Genomic DNA, 14,890 nt, shown 5'->3' with positions numbered 1-14,890 from the left:
ACAGAAGCAAAATTACTCTCCATTTCACTCTGTCCTTTAGTCTTTTGATAATCTGCTGATAAGCTCGTCCATTTTCATTGTCTCTCAGCATTCTACGTCTTTGTCTTCCTCTCCTCTCTTCCATAGATTCTTTCCTTCGCCGCGAGGGGTAGCCGCGAGGTGTGAGGTGCCTTGTCACAGTTCGCGCGGCTCCCCCCATCGGAGGTTCGCTTTCTCCCTCGGGAATGGATGTGTGAGTTGTCCTTAGTGTAAGTTAGTTTACGTTAGATTAAGCATAGTGTAAGCCTAGGGACCGATGACGTCATCAGAACTTACCACAAATCTTTCCCTCGATGACTCTCTGTAGTAAACAATTTATTGGTATTACATGTTCCATCCAAAACGTTTGTCTCAATCTTATCCTTCGCATTATATTAATTCTTCTACTATCGTTACAAACAGTTATTCATTCCTCATCACCTCGATTGTAATGGAATGGGACACACAAATAAGGAGACAGCTTGTTTAGTGTCAGGTGCTGCAGTTATTCTGAAAAATGATATAAGAATGGATACGGGGGTGGTAAATTGCCAGCAGGGCTTGCTACGAGTCTGAAGAGATACAACAGCCTTCCGTGAACGGGCAAATGGAGTGCGACACGTCAGATCTCACCGACAGCACAGGACAGGCTGAACCGATGACCACCTGAGGAGAAGGAGTACAGCTATACTAACACTCCTACATATTGTAAGAGTCCGCCAAGAAAAGGAGTCAACGAATTACAGCATTCAACTTAAATTGTGTACGTCCTATTTATTACAAAAGCTAATTATTCCTAATTTCGAGACATATAGTCAAAGCGGTCTGTCTTCACCAAGTCATCTGGAAGGATTAATTACCTTTTTCAAAGCCACCGTAAAAATAAAACGACAATGCGTGCTAAATTAGCATGGAGGGTGTTACCGGCCCCTGACTGGCTGGCAAAAACATTCGTTGAGCGAGCCAGCAGCGAGAAAATACCTCTCGAGAAATTCACTTCGTCCTCAGCGCTCCCGAACGAAGAACAAGCAGAATTTCTTCTTGGACACTCATGAGCTGGCGGATAGGTGTGAGTATACTGGTGCACAACAGTGGTGAGATGTTAATTACTTTGCTGCATTGGCTTTGGTTTTCCCTCTTCAGGAACAATTTGCAACGTAACCGTCTGAGTCCAAATAATTAGAGTAAGAACCTAGTACGCTGTCCTCGACGGAGCGTGTTCATTAGAAAATGATGTGACGGACAGGCCGAGCAGCAATTTACGGCTGTTGGCTGATGACTCTGTAGTGCACGGCAAGATGTCGAAGTTGAGTGACTGCAGGAGTACGCAAGATGACTTACACAAAATTTGTAGTCGGTGTGGTGAATGGCAGCTTGCTCTAAATGAAGAAAAATGTAAGCTAAGGCGGTTGAGTATGAAAAATAATCTAACTTTCGAATAAGGCATTAGTAGTTGCAGCACGACACAGTCACGTCGATTAAATATCTAGGAGTAAGGCTAGAAAGGGATATGAAATAGAGTGAGCACGTCACGTTGATAGGTGTAAATTTTCAACTTTGTTTTACTGGGAGAATTCTGGGAAAGTGCGGTTCGCCCATAAAGAAGACGGCCTGTAGAACGCCACTGGGACCCACTCTTGACTACTGTTCGAGTGTTCGGGATCCCTACCAGATCGGATTAAAGGAAGTTATCACCGGTACGTTCGATCAATGCGCAGGTAATGCAAAGATACTTCGTGGACTGAAATGAGAATCCCTGGAGGGAATACATTACTGCGCAGATTTATAGAAATGTTATTTGAGGCCGACTGCAGAACTATTTTACTATTGCCAAAGTACATTTTGCGTAGGGACAAGATGTGAGAAATTAAGAACCACACGGACGCTTTTAGACTTTTCTCCCTCGTCGTATTTAAGACGGTAACAGGAAAGGAGGTTCTCTCCGCTAAGCACCATTAGGTGGCTTGTGGAGTATGTATGTAGATTTACATGCAGAAGATATAAATAGTGTGCCATAAAAGTAAATCCAGTAATGTACTGCAGTTGGGGTGTGGCCATTGCAAGAAAAAAAATGTACAGTCGTTTCGTGAATTAGCTTTGTTTATTCCAGTTTGGGAACCCTGTGGCGACCTCGGCCTTGGCGGGTTTATTAGTTCCTACTGAAGTTGCTCCACGTGCTGTATGCAGAATGTTCAGTGTGTTCACTATGCGACAGGGGTCAGAGGTGAAGGTATACTTTGGGGCCAGATGAGCTTGAGCAGTAAAACGCCGATCTCGGTTCGCTGAACTCTTCACGTTACGGAATCTGCACACGCAAGCACAACATAACAACCACATTTCAGATCCCTAGTGGTCACGCACAACTTTTACAACTACACAGTCATTATTCCTTTTCGTATTTTTTTCCACAATAACATTTCAGAACTTTCGCAGCAGTTTTCCTCATTGTTTTCGCCTGTCATGTCTCGCTGTCAATCAGTACTGGACTCTATAAAAAGACAAAACACGTGGGAAATATCTTTCTCACTTCTATCGGCATTCTATTTGCTGGCAAAAACCTTCCATCTTTTCAAGACCTCTTTCACCCACGCATACTCTGCTTCTTTTTTCCTCTACACAGCATCCGTTCCTGTCACTTAACGTTCTAGATAACTAAAAGGTTTAACTTGCACCAATGTCTGCCCTTCAAATAATATTTAATACTGCCTTCATGTTTGGTGATAGTCATCACTTAGGTGATACCAACTTTCATCCTAATTTCTTACTCTTTTCACCTGTAGTTATTCCTTACTCCTTTCTCCTGAGGATGTTTCTTTAATTCAGCCATCATTGCTTTATCATCTGTATTCTTAACTGTCTGTCTATTCTCCCCGTGCTATTATGCCTCTGCTTCTATTGATGCTTTGTCTGTTAGTTTCACTGTCTAAATACTTGGTCATAAACAACCTCCTTGTCTAACTACTTGGCCATAAACAACCACCTTGTCTGACACAATACCCGTTTCCTTTTCACTAGCAATTACTACCTCTTTCTGCGCCGTTCATGCTGTTTCAATAATAATTTACTTGACTTACATTTTTGAGGCATACTGATGGCCTCTACGGAGGGGGGGGGGGGGGGATGTGGATGGAGGGACTTTCTACTGACGTGATAGAAGAAGGAATGAGAGTAAATGTGAAACACATAGGTGATCCATTATTAGAATCAGAGATGATAAGACATTTGGAAGATTTATGAACAAATAAGGCAGCAGGGACATATAACATTCCTTAAACTTTCTAAAATCGTTGCAGAAATTGGCGACCATCGATCATTTAAGTTGATTTGTGGAATGTATCAGTCTGGTGACGTACCCCCAGACTTTCCAAAAAATACCATCCACACAATGCCGAAGATAGCAAGGACATGTAATTCCGAGAACTATGGCACGATTAGCCTAAAAGCTGATGTATGCAAGTTGCTGACAAGAATCAGGTACAAAAGAATGAAAAACAAAATTGGAACTCTGTCAAATGACGATCACTATGGGTTTCTGAAAGATAAAGATGGCATAGAGGTAGTTCTGGCATTGCAGTTGACAGTTGAAACAAGATTTAAGAATAATCAAGACACGTTCATGTGATCTGTCGACCTAGAAAAAGAGCATAAAAACTTATACTGGCGCAATATGTTGGAAACTGTAAGAAAAAAAAGAAGTAAGCAACGAGCGAAGGCGGGTAATACGCAATATATATAAAGGAACGATAAGAATTGAAGACCAAGTTGTTGTTAAAAAGGGCGTAAGACAAGGATGCAGTCTTTTGCTCGTTCTTTTCAGTTACTGTATCGAAGACGCAAAGGCGGAAATAAGAGAAAGATTCAATATTGGAATTAAAATCAGGGTGGAAGGGCATCAATGATAACATTTGCTGATAACGTTGCTATCCTCGGTGAAGATGAAGAAAAATTTCAGGATCTGTTGAATGGAATGAACAATATACTGAGGACAGAATATGGACTGATAGTACACCGAAAAGAGGCGGAAGTAATGAGGAGTAGCAGAAATGATTTCCGAGATGCATACCAATCAAAATTGGGAACCACGAAGCACACGAAATTGAGGAATTCTGTTACCTCGGAAGCACAGTAACACATGAAGGACGAAGAATGAGAACATAAAAACAGAGTAGCAGAGCCAAAGAAGGAAATCCTGGGCCAAAGAAGTGTGCTAGCATCAAACATCAGACATTAATTGAAAGAGAAATTTCTGAAATTATATTTGGAGCGCGGCATTGTACAGACGTGAATCATGCACTGCGGGAATATCAGCACAGAAAAAGATCGATGCGTTTGGGATATGGTGTTGCAGAAACGCCTTGAACATGGGTAAACTGATACGAAATGAGGAGGTTCTCCGCATAAATTGCGGACAGAGAAACATGTGCAGCCGGCCGGGGTGGCCGAGCGGTTCTACAGTCTGGAACCGAGCGACCACTACGGTCGCAGGTTCGAATCCTGCCTCAGGCATGAATGTGTGAGATGTCCTTAGATTAGTTAGGTTTAAGTAGTTCTAAGTTCTAGGGGACTGATGACCTTAGAAGTTAAGTCCCATAGTGCTGAGAGCCATATTTTTTAAACATGTGCAAAATGTTGACTAGAAGAAATATCAAAATAATAGGACATGTGTTTAGGGATCAGTAAAGCATTTTGACGGCACTAGAGGGAGCTGAAGATGGTAAAAACTGTATGGTAAGAGAGAGATTGGAATACATTCAACAAATAATTGAGAATATGTGTGCAAGTGTTTCGCTGGGAAAGAAGTAGTTAGCCCGGGAGTGGAATTCGTGGCGGGCGAAAAAGAAGTAAATAAATAAAGAAATAATACGCTAATAAAGAAATTCACTCTTTCGTGGATAGCACGATACTTAGGATTAGGCTCGCACATCATTCATTAGCTGGTTTTAGTAATGTTCTTCTTATTCACGTCTGTTGCACTGCTTGCAGTTCTGTTACTCACGGCATCGAAATTTCTCTTCATTATGCGTCTTCTTTGTTTTTGCCTTTTAAAGTTACTCTTTCGGCACTGGAAAATTGTCTGAGTCGTGACTAATCTGTGTTTCAGATGGATCATATGTAGGAAAGTCAGTCACTCACTCGCAGCCATTTCGCTGATTAATTAGGTGTAAGCCGGGGCTGTTATTTCTGTCTTCTGGACAGATAGCGACCGCTCTCCCGTAACACCTCCGCGGACGTATATAATTATGAATTTCCACCAGGCCACAGGGAAGTGACACATTGTAATGAGTTTACCTTAATTTTCTTGGCTCATTTGTTTCGTCTTAGAGCGCTCTTAAGCCTGCGTGCGGCAAGAAATTATTGCTTTGTGTGTTCAGAGAGTAGTTGGCTCATCAGTTATTTCGAGCTACAAATGAGAATTTAATGGAAGGTCGCGTGGTTATTTAGTAATTATTATCGGTCGGACGTAATTACAACTCGCTCAGAAAATTTCGCTGCTAATGGAATACCAAGAACCTCACCTGATTACCCTTCAAACTTACTCCTTTCGTAGGTGGCGCAAAAGTCGTGTCATGTTTCGATCGATGTTCATTGACCTAGGAATCATCAGATGCAGAGAACCAAATTCATTGCGTTTAACATGTTTTCACCTCAAAAATTTTTTAATAAAAATAGGTCATGTGCTGAACAAAGATTTAATCGAAACCAGTCATTCGCCGCAGATTATAGAATTTAAAGATGTTATAGTAACGTTCGTTGATAGCCCACCCGGTTAGCCGTGCAGTCTAACGCACGGCTTTCCGGATTGGGAAGGAGCGCCTGGTCCCCGGCGCGGACCCCCGGGCGGACTAGTGTCGAGGTCCGGTGAGCCGGCCAGCCTGTGGATGGTTTTTAGGCGGTTTTCCACCTGCCTCAGCGAATGCGGGCTGGTTCCCCTTATTACGCCTCAGTACACTACGTCGGCGATTGCTGCACCCTACCACGCAAACATAGGGGTTACACTCGTCTGGTGTGAGACGTTACCTGGGGTGGGGGGAGGGATCCACCGGGGGGCCGAACCGCACAATAACCCTGAAAGAGTGGTTAGGTGTGGGGTGGCGGAGGGGTGAAGTGGACTGCGGTAGTCGTCGTGGGGATGTGGACCACTGCGGCTGCGGCGGGGACGGAGCCTCTCCGTCGTTTATAGGCCCCCAGTTAACATCCAATGCAATACAATACAATGTTTGTTGATTTCAGAAAGGCTTTTGATTCTGTTGACAGACAAACTATAGATAAAATAATCCGAGAATTTGTTGTAAAGCCTAAATTAGCAAATTTAATTCGTGAAACACTTACAGACACGCTATGTAAAACAAAATTTATGGGAAAATTATATCATCCCTTCAAAATAAATGCTACAAATGCGGAACGTTAAGAATGTATTATTTGAATTCTCCTGAGTGAGAGCGCCAAGTTTCCGTACTTCCGACAGATAGAGTAGCTGTAGGACAGTTTCAAAATGACGTCTGTAGGTGATGTACGATACAAGCAATGTGCCGTCATTGATTTTCTCACTGCAGAGAAAGAAACTGTGGGGAATATTCACAAACGCTTGTGAAAATTGTCTGCTTTCGACAGAAGTGCAGTTAGTCGCTGGCCACGGAGGGTGAGGTCATCAAAAGGCGGTTCGGTCGACCTCGACGATCTGCAGAGATCGGGGAGACCATCCAAGGCTATCACACCTCACACACCTGACCTAGCCGCCTAGGTCTTCTACTTGTTTGGGCCATTAAAGGATGCCATTCATGGAAGAAATTTTGAGGAAGAAGAGAAAGTTATTCACACAGCGAAGCACTGGCTCCGCCACCAGGACAAGGATTGGTACCTACAGGGCACAAACAGCTTTGTTTCGCACTGGAGAAAGGCCATATAACGGGATGGAGATTACGTGGGAAAATAGGGTGTTTAGATAAAACACCATTCTTTCTTGTGTGTAATTCTCATTATGTTCAATAAAGAATTGTTGAAGAGAAAAATGCGGTGCATTACTTTATGGGCAACCCTCGTACAATACAACAAATATCCATTGACGACAGCGAATAATCACCTGACAGATCAGAGAGAGGTAAGTTTTGCACACTACATGTACACGCGTACCTTAAGCCATGACACACAGCAACAGGGACACTATTGTCTCATGTTGCTCGTTTCTATCGACATCGTTATTAAAATAGTAGTGATCGATTTTTCCATTTTTTATAACGAAATAGTTCAAAACAGTGCAAATTTAACGAATAAAATTACTTCTTTTTTAAAAGTAGGTTTATTCAAAAACTGATAATTTTAGCCTTGCTGTTATGGCTTATTAATATTTCTGCTTTTCACTCGGTTATTAGTAAAATATATTTAAAAAATCACCTGTTAAACCGAGCTCTGACAAATACCGAAGAACACCGTTTATGAAAAATTAAAATACGGGTTTCGGTTTTAATTGGTCTGATTTCCCCGTCCCTACTCTGGATGCTGGAACAGAAGCATGAACTCCACAATAACGAAGCTGACAAGCAACCAGACGCAGCCAGGGATCTGAGGTGATAGATGTGTTCTCAGTATAAATGAAGGAATTAGCACAAAGAGAGGAATGAAGGATGACGCCAAAGTATTTGGAACCTCAGTGACAGTGAAGAAGTGACTCTTCATGTTGAAAGTACTTCTACAGGAACGCTGTTAAAGAACGGCTGCACGTTACAGCCGTAACTTCGTCTACGTCCAACCTCTTGCAAGTCATTCTGTTTGGAATGTGATGTCGACAGGCGACTCTCGGCACTTGTTTCAAGCAAACAAGCATCCCGGTGAATGGCAGCAGAGCCAAACGCACATTAAGAGGATAAAGACCTCTTTCCGCACCAAGCGTTGCCGAGGAGAAGAAAGAGGAAAAGACAAAGGGAGATAACATGAAAGGCGGCGAGTGGCGACCGGCGGCCCCTTCTCGTTTCCCAGAGGCCGTCCGTCCGTCCGTCCGTGTAAAACTCCCGGCACGGGACGGGCTATTGTGGCAGCGGCCGTTTCCTGGACACCTCGCCCAACAAAGGAGGCGGGCTCTTCAGGCACGACTGGGCAATAACAGCCGCTCAGCCGTGCGGGCTGCCTACCCGCCGCGCTGACGGTGGTCCGGTCCGATGGGCTCTGACCACCGGTGCCAACATACTGGACGGACACGGCGTGAAGGACGATTCACCCTTGGCGTCACGAAACGGAACCGAGCGTCAGAACTTTCCACAGTGCACATCGAATGGCAGCATTCACATAGGCCGTCAACAGAACAGAATGGAACGGAATGACAAATCCAAGGTTTCTCGGAAAGAAAGTTTTTACACTCATGTAGTCGGAGGGAGGGGAGCTCTAGGGACAGCGACACTGTCTGCCAGCATCAGCAATTAACATACTTTTTGTGTGGTCGCTTCACTTTAAATTACTCCGTATGCATGTAACATTCGTAACCACATCCAATTTCCTGTAACTAACTCCTACTGCTGTTATTTTCGATTAAGACTGTTATATGAAGAATTAACATTGCTGTAGTACAGTCCATGAGTCCTATTCTACAGGAGTCTACAAGTAGAAAATCGTCAGTCACTTCTCAACGGCCGGCCGATGTGGCCGAGCGGTTCTAGGAGGTTCAGTCTGGAACAGCGCGACCGCTACGGTCGCAGGTTCGAATTCTGCCTCGGGCATGGATGTGTGTAATGTCCTTAGATTAGTTAGATTTAAGAAGTTTAACCGCAGATGCCAGACTGAGATTCATTGGAAGAATCCTAAGGAAATGCAATCCGAAAACAAAGGAAGTAGGTTACTGTACGCTTGTTCGCCCACTGCTTGAATACTGGTCACCAGTGTGGGATCCGTACCAGATAGGGTTGATAAAAGAGATAGAGAAGATCCAATGGAGAGCAGCGCGCTTCGTTACAGGATCATTTACTAATCGTGAGAGCGTTATGGAGATGATAGATAAACTCCAGTGGAAGACTCTGCAGGAGAGACGTTCAGTAGCTCGGTACGGGCTTTTGTTGAAGTTTCGAGAACATACCTTCACCGAAGAGTCAAGCCGTATATTGGTCCCTCCTACGTATATCTCGCGAAGAGACCATGAGGATAAAATCAGAGAGATTAGAGCCCACACAGAAGCATACCGACAGTCCTTCTTTCCACGAACAATACGAGACTGGAATAGAAGGGAGAACCGATAGAGGTACTTAGGGTACCCTCCGCCACACACCGTTAGGTGGCTTGCGGAGTATGGATGTAGATGTAGATGTAGATTTGAACCGTTTTGAACTTCTCAACGCTTCCTCGTCTCGTTTGGCGGAGGTTGCGGGCACAAAACACAAATACCACACAGAAAATTAACACGTGTAAATTATTCACACAAGTAGATAAATTGTAAACTAAAATTTGAGATAAGTATTGATGTGATAATAAATGTCCCTAGAAATGTCAGTAAGCAGAGCTCCAAAATGTGAATAAACATAGGAGCTGTCTGCTTCCAATAATTTTCTAACAAACCGTTCCTTACATTTCAGTTTCGTAAGGTCTGCTGTTTAATAAAGTAGTACAGCTAGTATCTTCCATGTAAATCTCTGTCAATACACTTCGTTATGCGAAAAATTATTTAAAGTGTTTGCACTGAACTGGTCATTTATAGCACATATGTAATTTTAATCTGCTGAGTTACTGCGAGAGAATTATAAAACAGACAAATCGAAAGCTGACATGAACCCATGTGACACACTTTAAATTTTGGTACCTGGGAAATTGGTGTTGATAAATGCCAGTTAATACCGGCCGGCCGGTGTGGCCGTGCGGTTCTAAGCGCGTCAGTTTGGAACCGCGTGACCGCTACGGTCGCAGGTTCGAATCCTGCCTCGGGCGTGGATGTGTGTGATGTCCTTAGGTTAGTTAGGTTTAAGTAGTTCTAAGTTCTAGGGGACTGATGACCTCAGTAGTTAAGTCCCATAGTGCTCAGAGCCATTTGAACCATTTTGAACCAGTTAATACCTGACTGTGTGATTGCATAGACATGTTTTTAGCTGCTCTCCATGTGGAATGACTGCTGTAACACAGTTGGTGCCGACACGTCGTTGTCTCGTTAATCGCTGGTGTGGAGTAAATACAGCGATGCGAAATTCCATAAATCATATGGAGCAGCTTCAGAAAATTTCAATGCTCCGCCGTAAAACGTGACAAGACGCAGGCGACCGCTGATCGTAGAAAACACCACTCCGTATTAACCTTGGGCAGCTGACTAACATACTCTTTATTATACAGCTCAGCCATTTATTCGTAGTCCTCAAAGTCAAACAATATTTGTCGCTCGGACCGTAGATACAATACCAATTATGATTGCACCTAATCATGATGGACAGACAGACATCCAGCGATCACGCGCTGCTTCCACAAAATGCCTCCATTCCTTCCTGTTTTGTGCCCGGTTCCTCCAGGTGTCTTCAGTCCCCACTGCTGCTAGGTCCTTCGCCAGGTCGTCCATCCAGCGCTGCCTTGGTTGTCCAATGGGGTGTTTGGTGATTGGTTCCCCCTCTAGTGCCATCTTCGCCTGTCTTCCAACTGGCATATAGGCTGCATGGTCCAGCCATTGTATCCTTTTGCTCCTTATCTCCTGTAGGATAGTTGGTTGTCGCATCAGAAGGTAGATTTCCTCGTTTTTTCCTCCTCCTCCATTCTCCGTTATCTAAAACTAGACCCCATATCGTCCTCATTACCCTTCATTCAAATATTAATAGTTTTTCCTTTTCTCGCTAAGTCATGCTCCACGTTTCTGAACCGTACATTACTGCTGGGCAAATCACTGTGTTGTAGATTTTTCATCTTAGTGTTCACTGAGACCGATTTAGAGCCGAGCGTCTTCATACCCTCTGCTATTCTTTCCTTAACGTCCATTTTTATGTTGTTGTCAGTGGAAAACCAAGATCGCAAGCATTTGAACTGGTGTACTCTCTTGAATCTGTTGCCATCTATCTCAAAAAATTCTTCCTGCTTTTGTCTTCTTCTTAATTGGATGAACTCTGTTTTGTCTTGATTCACTTTGAGCCCTAACTTCTGTGCATAATTTTCCATTTCCTGAACATTCCTCTCAAATCATGCTTTTATTCAGTTAGTTGTACTATGACATCTGCGTATGCGAGACAATTGAAGTTACCGTCCATCTGTACTCCAGCCCACTCCTGTTGCCTACACTCTTTTATTACTTTCTCTAAGACGACATTGAACAGAACACATGGAGACCATCCCCTTGTGTGAGGCCTATCTCAATCTCGAATGTTTCTAATGTGGCTCCTACGAAACGTACTGCTGCCTTTGACCTTTCCATACAAGCTTGGACAATTCTCATTAGCTTCTCAGGGATTCTGAAGTCACGCATTGCATTGTATAGGCTATTCCTGTGGATGATGTCATATGCACCGTTGAAAATCGACGAACAGGCTGTAAATATCTTTATCATATTCCCAGTGTTTTTCAGACACCTGCCTCAGTGTGAAATGTGACCTATTGTCGATCGGTTTGGTCGAAAGCCTGCTTGGTACTTCTGTATGTAGTTATCTATGACTGGTTGAAATTTTCTGAAGATAAAGATGGACTGTACCTTATACGTTACATGCCTCTATAGTTACCACATTCCATTTTGCTTCCCTTCTTGTATATTGGGTATATTATAGCCAATTTCCATTCTTGTGGGAGTGTCTCCTTGTCCCATATCAATTGAATCTGTTTACATATCTCTAAGTGTAAGCTCTCACCTCCCTCTTTGATTAATTCTGATGTTATTCTGTCCTCTCTTGGGGCCTTGTCGTTTCTGAGTCCTTTGATTGCGATCTTCACGTCTTCATCACTAACTTCCCATTCTTCTTCATCTTTCGTTTCCTTCTTAGTGTTTCTGCAGGTAACATCTCATCTGGCTCTGGGCGATTCAACAGTTCTGAGAAGTATTCTTTCCATCTTTCTACAATTCTTTCCTTGTCGTTTATGAAGTCGCATTTCTTGTCTCTAATGAAAAAAGTTTGGCTCTGAAATTCACGTTTCCGATTTTTTATATATTGGAAGAACTGCCTTGAATTCTTGTTTGGCTCTCTGCCTCAACGTATTCTAGCAAACTGGTTAGATATATTCTCTTCTCTGCTCTTAGGATTCGCTTTGTCTCCCTTCTGACGTTTCTGCTCATTCTCCCTGTCAACTCATTCTCCCTCATCTTCCTTCTCTTCACTGTAGCCTTCTGGCATGTCTCGTTGAAACATTTCCTCTTCCTCACTATCTTCTTTCTTCCCAATATATCGTCCACTACACTTCGTATCGTGGACTTTATTTCTTTCCACTTTTCCTCCACGTTCTCTCTTGCTTTCAGGATCTCTAGGACCTCAAAACGGCTTTGATTTCTGTAGCATATTGTTCTTTAATGGCACTTTCTCGTAGTTTCTCAACATTCAAAGCAGGTACTAGTGTCCACTTCTTCTTATGCATGTAGGTGAATATCAGTTTAAGCCTGCACACAATGAGGAAGTGGTCTGACGCACAGTCGGCTACTCTGTACGACCTGACGTCCATGACTCTGTGGCTATAGCGCTGGTGCACCAAGATGTGATCTATCTGGTTGGTGGTTCTTGCATCCGGTGAGCACCATGTTCCCTTATTAATTCTCTTCTGCTCGAAGTAATTCAAATTACTGTCAGGTTCTTTGAGATAGCTAAGTTGACCATCCTCTGACCATTCTCATTGGTATCATCATGCATACTGTGCCTTCCTATAGGTGGTATGTAGAATTCTTCTTTTCCTGCTTTGCCATTAAAATCTCCCAGCTCTATCCTGATATTTCTAGTTGGTATGCACTTCTAATCATGTAACACATTTCAGTACACCAACGACACTGTACTCGTTTCAGCAGCATAACACAGCGCAGAGTCTCATTCAGAACGCAAATTACAGTCATATATCTCGTTCTGCACAGTCTCGGATGATCTGTGGCGTAGCTGGATTACTCCAGTTTATCACCAGCTGTCCCTGACACCGTCTGACGCTTTAGTATTTTCGAAGTATAATGTGTCATCTTCTGCGATGAGTCCTCCCCAACCTCTTCTCTCTTCCAAATCTTCTCTCTCTGCTTCCTCCTCCTCTTATGAATTCGTCTACCTCTCTAAATTATTGGTTATTGCAAGCCACAGAATAAATACAAAAGAAACGCAAACGTTGATTTATCTCTCAGTACCTCGGTTCTCGTCCTGTATCTTCTAGAAAGCATTTTCATCAAACTCTTCCTTCTTCTCTTGCCGATAAACAGTTTCCTTCTCAGTAAAATTAGCGAGCTTTTTCTATAATATAATTTCGTCTCAGTCCTTTGCTGGACGCCCTACACTGCCCTTCGACTGTCTCTCTCTCTCTCTCTCTCTCTCTCTCTCTCTCTCTGTCTGTCTGCGTTATTAACATTAAGCTCCTATCAGGCCGAGGTCTAGAATTATAATGAAATTACTTATACTTGTAAAATACACAGATGAACATTACACAAAATTATCACAACACCAAAAACGGAATTTAAAGGAAAGCAATACAAAAATAATGAAAATAAAAGAATAATATAGAGATACGCACAAAGGCTGGGTCAAATTGGCCCATCACATCCAAACCCCCTGACATTTTATGACTGCTTGCAGACGTGCTATCATACAATAATGGGTCTTTCCTCTTATTTATCCAGAAGACCTTATATTTATGTTGAGATTTAACTTACAATACCTGCACCGAGGGTCATTCCTTTGCAGGTCTTTCTGCTTGTCGCAATTTTCTAGAGTTGTGTCTCGTTTGTACAGAACATCATCATCGGCGAAAAGCATCAGGGAATATCCGATGTCATCCACTAGGTCATTTATATTTGTTGTATAAATTAATGGTCTTATAACACTCCCTTGAGGTATGCTCGAAGCTAGTTTTAGATCTGAAGATTCCTCTCTGTTTAATACTGTGTTCTGTTCTCTGACGACGACGGTTCAAACCCGCGTCCGCGCACGGACATCAAGATCTAGATTTTCCGTGGTTTTCCTAAACGCTCCAGGCAAGCGCCAGAGTGTTTCCTTTGAAAGCGCACGCCCTTTTTCCTCCTCCATCCTTTACACAATCCAAGCTTTTACTGTGCCTCTGATGACCTAGACGTCGACGGGACGTTAAACGCAGTCTTCCTTCCTTCAATCGCTGTTCTCTAGAAACTCTTATATACAATCATAGAGCTGATCTGTTGTTATTTTATTCATTAGGTGGCAGTCTAGAGCTTTTGCGAAAGTAAGGGAACACGGTATATACCTGGACGCCGGTATTTACTACTTTTTAGGTCTAGTGGACGAACAGAACGAGCAGGGTTTCGCATGATCGTTGTTTTCGGAATCCACGCAGATTCCTACAGAGGGGATTTTTTGATCTTCAGAAATATCGTTACAGGCTGACGTTAAATAAGTTCCAAAATTTACAATACATCAACGTTAGAGATATAGTTTTGTGCGTCTATCAGAATATCCTTCTTGAAATCGGGAATGTCCTGCACTTTTTTCCAATCACTGGCTCCAACAACCACCTACGGGTACACAGATGCTAGAATTTCTTTAGCATGCTCTATGTAGAATCGTATTACTATTCCATGTCCAGTCTTTCCTCTGTTGGGTCATTTCAGTTAGTCTCTATTTCGATGTCTGTCTTTTGATGTTAGAAAATGAAGTATAGACTGATCTCCTCCGTGTAACAGTTTTGGAAAATTTCGGCCTTCTTTCTGTTATCCTCCGTTTCGATGGCATGTGGTCACAGAGCTTCTGGACGGATGGCTTCGATGCGTTTACTAGTTTAACGTAAG

This window comes from Schistocerca americana, chromosome 2, assembly GCF_021461395.2.
Source record: "Schistocerca americana isolate TAMUIC-IGC-003095 chromosome 2, iqSchAmer2.1, whole genome shotgun sequence".
Classification (NCBI taxonomy): domain Eukaryota; kingdom Metazoa; phylum Arthropoda; class Insecta; order Orthoptera; family Acrididae; genus Schistocerca; species Schistocerca americana.
This window is presented reverse-complemented; position numbering follows the sequence as displayed.